Genomic DNA, 5,995 nt, shown 5'->3' with positions numbered 1-5,995 from the left:
CAGTGGTACGGTATCAGACCCTTGGGGATCCCAGTCTATTGTAACAGTGGTACAGTATCAGACCCCTGGGGATCCCAGTCTATTGTAACAGTGGTACAGTATCAGACCCCTGGGGATCCCAGTCTATTGTAACAGTGGTACAGTATCAGACCCCTGGGGATCCCAGTCTATTGTAACAGTGGTACGGTATCAGACCCCTGGGGATCCCAGTCTATTGTAACAGTGGTACGGTATCAGACCCCTGGGGATCCCAGTCTATTGTAACAGTGGTACAGTATCAGACCCCTGGGGATCCCAGTCTATTGTAACAGTGGTACAGTATCAGACCCCTGGGGATCCCAGTCTATTATAACAGTGGTACAGTATCAGACCCCTTGGGGATCCCAGTCTATTGTAACAGTGGTACAGTATCAGACCCCTGGGGATCCCAGTCTATTGTAACAGTGGTACGGTATCAGACCCCTGGGGATCCCAGTCTATTGTAACAGTGGTACGGTATCAGACCCCTGGGGATCCCAGTATATTGTAACAGTGGTACGGTATCAGACCCCTGGGGATCCCAGTCTATTGTAACAGTGGTACAGTATCAGACCCCTGGGGATCCCAGTCTATTGTAACAGTGGTACAGTATCAGACCCCTGGGGATCCCAGTCTATTGTAACAGTGGTACGGTATCAGACCCCTGGGGATCCCAGTCTATTGTAACAGTGGTACAGTATCAGACCCCTGGGGATCCCAGTCTATTGTAACAGTGTTACAGTATCAGACCCCTGGGGATCCCAGTCTATTGTAACAGTGTTACAGTATCAGACCCCTGGGGATCCCAGTCTATTGTAACAGTGGCACAGTATCAGACCCTTGGGGATCCCAGTCTATTGTAACAGTGGTACAGTATCAGACCCCTGGGGATCCCAGTCTATTGTAACAGTGGTACAGTATCAGACCCCTGGGGATCCCAGTCTATTGTAACAGTGGTACGGTATCAGACCCCTGGGGATCCCAGTCTATTGTAACAGTGGTACAGTATCAGACCCCTGGGGATCCCAGTCTATTGTAACAGTGGTACAGTATCAGACCCCTGGGGATCCCAGTCTATTGTAACAGTGGTACAGTATCAGACCCCTGGGGATCCCAGTATATTGTAACAGTGTTACAGTATCAGACCCCTGGGGATCCCAGTCTATTGTAACAGTGGCACAGTATCAGACCCCTGGGGATCCCAGTATATTGTAACAGTGTTACAGTATCAGACCCCTGGGGATCCCAGTCTATTGTAACAGTGGCACAGTATCAGACCCTTGGGGATCCCAGTCTATTGTAACAGTGGCACAGTATCAGACCCTTGGGGATCCCAGTCTATTGTAACAGTGGTACAGTATCAGACCCGCTTCATCATAACAAACTTTATTTTTTGCTTTCTTTAATTTCATTATAATGTTGTTTTCTTTCTCTAGAGATGTTTTGTCTTTTACTTCAAAGTAAATCTATTTTTATTATTGTGATGCGTTATGAGGAGGTGTGTGTGTGTGTGTGTGTGTGTGTGTGTGTGTGTGTGTGTGTGTGTGTGTGTGTGTGTGTGTGTGTGTGTGTGTGTGTGTGTGTAGTAATTACTATGATTCTCCTTCCCCTTCAAAATGAACGTCATAGCTCAACTCAACAATCGCCAATTACATTATTGCAAATGATGCTTGAAGGCAGAGAACTTTGGCCTCCCTATAATTTCAGCACCAAAATATTTCTCCTGAATACAGAATAGCTATTTCCATTTTTTATTTTTTTTTTGTCTGTAGAAACTAATTGTCTTGTAAAGAAAACCAAGATGTCATAAAGATAATCCATCAGTCACCGTCTGGGTCCCACTTCAAACAAACCACCTTGCCATGACCCTTGTTGCCATGACCCTTGTTGCCATGACCCTTGTTGCGATGACCCTTGTTGCCATGACCCTTGTTGCCATGACCCTTGTTGTCATGACCCCTGTGTCACGTCCTGACCAGTAAAAGGGGTTATTTGTCATTATAGTTGGTCAGGGCATGGCAGGGGGGTGTTTGTTTTGTGTGTTTGGGTATTGTGGGTTTAGGTTCTAGTTTTCTTATTTCTATGTTTAAATCTAGCTTTTCTATTTCTATGTGAGTTTTGACAATGACCTCCAATTAGAAGCAGCTGGTTGTTGTTGTCTCTGATTGGAGGCCATATTTAGTTGTGTTTGTTTTCACTGTTTTTTTGTGGGTGGTTGTTTCTAGTATAGTCTGTGCACCTTACTGGACTGTTTTTGTCGTTTGTTTATTTTTGATTAAGTGTTTTCTTTAATAAAATAAGACTTTACCCACTGCGTTTTGGTCCCCCTTCAACGAGGCTTGTGACACCTTGTCCAATCATCCAAATGTACTTTTCTTATAAATTGTTTGTGAGAAATCTATGAAAAGATTTTAAGTGGGACCAACAGGTGTAATCAAACCTCTCTGATGTATGGTTGGAGCCTGATTTGGTAAAGAGCTGTAGGTCATTTAGCTTTACATAGTAACTGTCAAATTACAAAAATGACATACTCTTGAACTGAATGAAATAGTTACTAGTAAGTTTAAATAGTAATGAATCATACCACTAATGTTTTCCCTAGAGAGTCAGCCATATCACACAGAACAGCATGTGACCTCCTGACCTCTCCTCTCTCTACTGTAACACAGGACACCATGTGACCTCCTGACCTCTCCTCTCTCTACTGTAACACAGAACAGCATGCGACCTCCTGACCTCTCCTCTCTCTACTGTAACGCAGAACACCATGTGACCTCCTGACCTCTCCTCTCTCTACTGTAACACAGGACACCATGTGACCTCCTGACCTCTCCTCTCTCTACTGTAACACAGAACAGCATGCGACCTCCTGACCTCTCCTCTCTCTACTGTAACGCAGAACACCATGTGACCTCCTGACCTCTCCTCTCTCTACTGTAACGCAGAACACCATGTGACCTCCTGACCTCTCCTCTCTCTACTGTAACACAGAACGCCATGTGACCTCCTGACCTCTCCCCTCTCTACTGTAACACAGAACGCCATGTGACCTCCTGACCTCTCCTCTCTCTACTGTAACTCTGTGTCTGAGGTCATCATGATATCCCCACGCTTATCCATGTCGTGTGTGTGTGTGTGCGTGCGTGCGTGCGTGTGTGTGTGTGTGTGTGCGTGCGTGCGTGCGTGCGTGCGTGCGTGTGTGTGTGTGTGTGTGTGTGTGTGTGTGTCACCACGTCTCCCTCTATTAGTCACTTTGTTTTAACATTTCTAGAAGAGACAAACGCAATACTGAATATTAAAAGACGTTCATTTTTAATGATGTCTTGATTTTAATAATGTCTGGACGTATGCTTCAGGGTTAGTACACAGTGCGCTGATAGAGATGTCCTCATTGAATGGAGTCATACAGTGGACGTATGACAGGCGCTGGCACCGGCACAGTTAAAGCTCTGTCTATTTCAAGTGCTCGGATGCTCGGCTTACTTGAAAGAGAAGGAAATCTTGTTTCATTATGAGATCAAGGAAACATCTCATCCGTTATGAGATCAAGGAAACATCTCATCCGTTATGAGGTCAAGGAAACATCTCGTCCGTTATGAGGTCAAGGAAACATCTCGTCCGTTATGAGGTCAAGGAAACATCTCGTCCGTTATGAGGTCAAGGAAACATCTCGTCCGTTATGAGGTCAAGGAAACATCTCGTCCGTTATGAGGTCAAGGAAACATCTCATCCGTTATGAGGTCAAGGAAACATCTCATCCGTTATGAGGTCAAGGAAACATCTCGTCCGTTATGAGGTCAAGGAAACATCTCATCCGTTATGAGGTCAAGGAAACATCTCGTCCGTTATGAGGTCAAGGAAACATCTCGTCCGTTATGAGGTCAAGGAAACATCTCGTCCGTTATGAGGTCAAGGAAACATCTCGTCCGTTATGAGGTCAAGGAAACATCTCATCCGTTATGAGGTCAAGGAAACATCTCAGAGTTCTCAGAGGTCTGCATGCATGTGTGTGTATGTCGGGGAGGTTGTGTTTAAGATAGCGACATATTAAGAGTTTATTTGTATGGTGCTGTAAAATCTGTGCCAGTTACTGGTAGCTTTGGGAAATCTATTATGACCTTATTCAAATCAGTTAAATGTCCCTCATTATCAATCCTTTAATGAGAGAGACAGAGACAGACAGAGACACAGACAAAGACACAGAGAGAGACACACAGAGAGAGACACAGAGACAGACAGAGAGGGAGAGAGATTGAGACAGAGAGAGAGACAGAGAGAGAGACAGAGAGAAAGAGAGAGAGACAGAGAGAGAGACAGAGAGGGAGAGAGATTGAAAGAGAGGCAGAGAGAGAGACAGAGAGGAAGAGAGATTGAGACAGAGAGAGAGACAGAGAGGGAGAGATAGAGAGGCAGCGAGAGAGACAGAGAGAGAGAGAGAGACAGAGACAGACAGACAGAGAGAATTTTCCCAAACAATGTACTGAGCAAATGTCAAATTGGATTTTTACCACGTATTCACCCTAATTGACAAATAAACAAACCAAAACAAAGGCAAAGTCTTCTCATGCTTTGTTGATAAAAAAAATAAGCTTTCGACTCAATTTGGCATGAGGGTCTGCTATACAAATTGATGGAAAGTGTTGTTGGGGGAAAAACATACGACATTATAAAATCCATGTATACAAACAACAAGTTTGAGGTTAAAATTGGCAAAAACATTTATTTCCACTGGGATGCAGTTTCAGCCTTACCCTCTTCAACATATACAGTACCCGTCAATAGTTTGGAAACCTACTCATTCAAGGGTTTTTCCTTCTATTTTGACTATTTTCTTCATAGTGAAGACATTAAAACTCCGAAATAACACATGGAATCATGTAGAAATCAAAAAAGTGTTAAACAAATCAAAATATATTTTATATTGTAGATTCTTCAAAGTAGCCACCCTTTGCCTTGATGACAGCTTTGCACACTCTTGGCATTCTCTCAACCAGCTTCATGAGGTAGTCACCTGGAATGCTTTTCCAACAGTCTTGAAGGAGTTCTTCACTATTATTCTACAATGTAGAAAATAGTAAAAAATAAAGAAAAACCCTGGAATTGGTAGGTGTGTCCAAACTTTTGACTGGTACTGTATGTCAATGAATTGGCGAGGACATTAGAACAGCCTGCAGCACCCGGACTCACCCTACTAGAATCTGAAGTCAAATGTCTGCTGTTTGCTGATGATCTGGTGGTTCTATCTGTCACGCCCTGACCATAGAGAGCCTTGATTCGCTATGGTGTTTAGGTCAGAGCGTGACGAGGGGGCGTGTTCTAGTCATTCTATTTCTATGTTGTTGCGTTGTATGGTTAGAGGCAGCTGGTAATCATTGCCTCTAATTGGGGATCATATTTAGGAAGCCCTTTTCTCCCACCTGCTTTGTGGGATATTGTTTTGTTGAGTGCTGATGTGCGCTCTGTTTGTTCACGGTCGGTGTTTGTTTGTTTGTTTGTTTGTTTGTTTGTTTGTTTATTGTTTGTTGTAGTTTCACATTGGATTAAAAGTATGTGGAACTCTAATCACGCTGCGCCTTGGTCCGTCTTTCCTCACGATCGTGACACTGTCACCGACCAAGGAGGGCCTACAGCAGCACCTACAATTGAAGTCAGAAGTTTACAAACACAGGTTGGAGTCATTAAAACTCGTTTTTCAACCACTCCACAAATTTCTTGTTAACAAACTATAGTTTTGGCAAGTCAGTTGGGACATCTACTTTGTGCATGACACAAGTAATTTTTCCAACAATTGTTTACAGACAGATTATTTCACTTATAATTCACTGTATCACAATTCCAGTGGGTCAGAAGTTAACATACACTAAGTTGACTGTGCCTTTAAACAGCTTGGAACATTCCAGAAAATGATGTCATGGCTTTAGAAGCTTCTGATAGGCCAATTGACATAATTTGAGTCAATTGAAGGTGTACCTGTGGA

This window comes from Salmo salar, chromosome 17 (genome assembly GCF_965601325.2).
Source record: "Salmo salar chromosome 17, fSalSal1, whole genome shotgun sequence".
NCBI classification, from domain to species: domain Eukaryota; kingdom Metazoa; phylum Chordata; class Actinopteri; order Salmoniformes; family Salmonidae; genus Salmo; species Salmo salar.
This window is presented reverse-complemented; position numbering follows the sequence as displayed.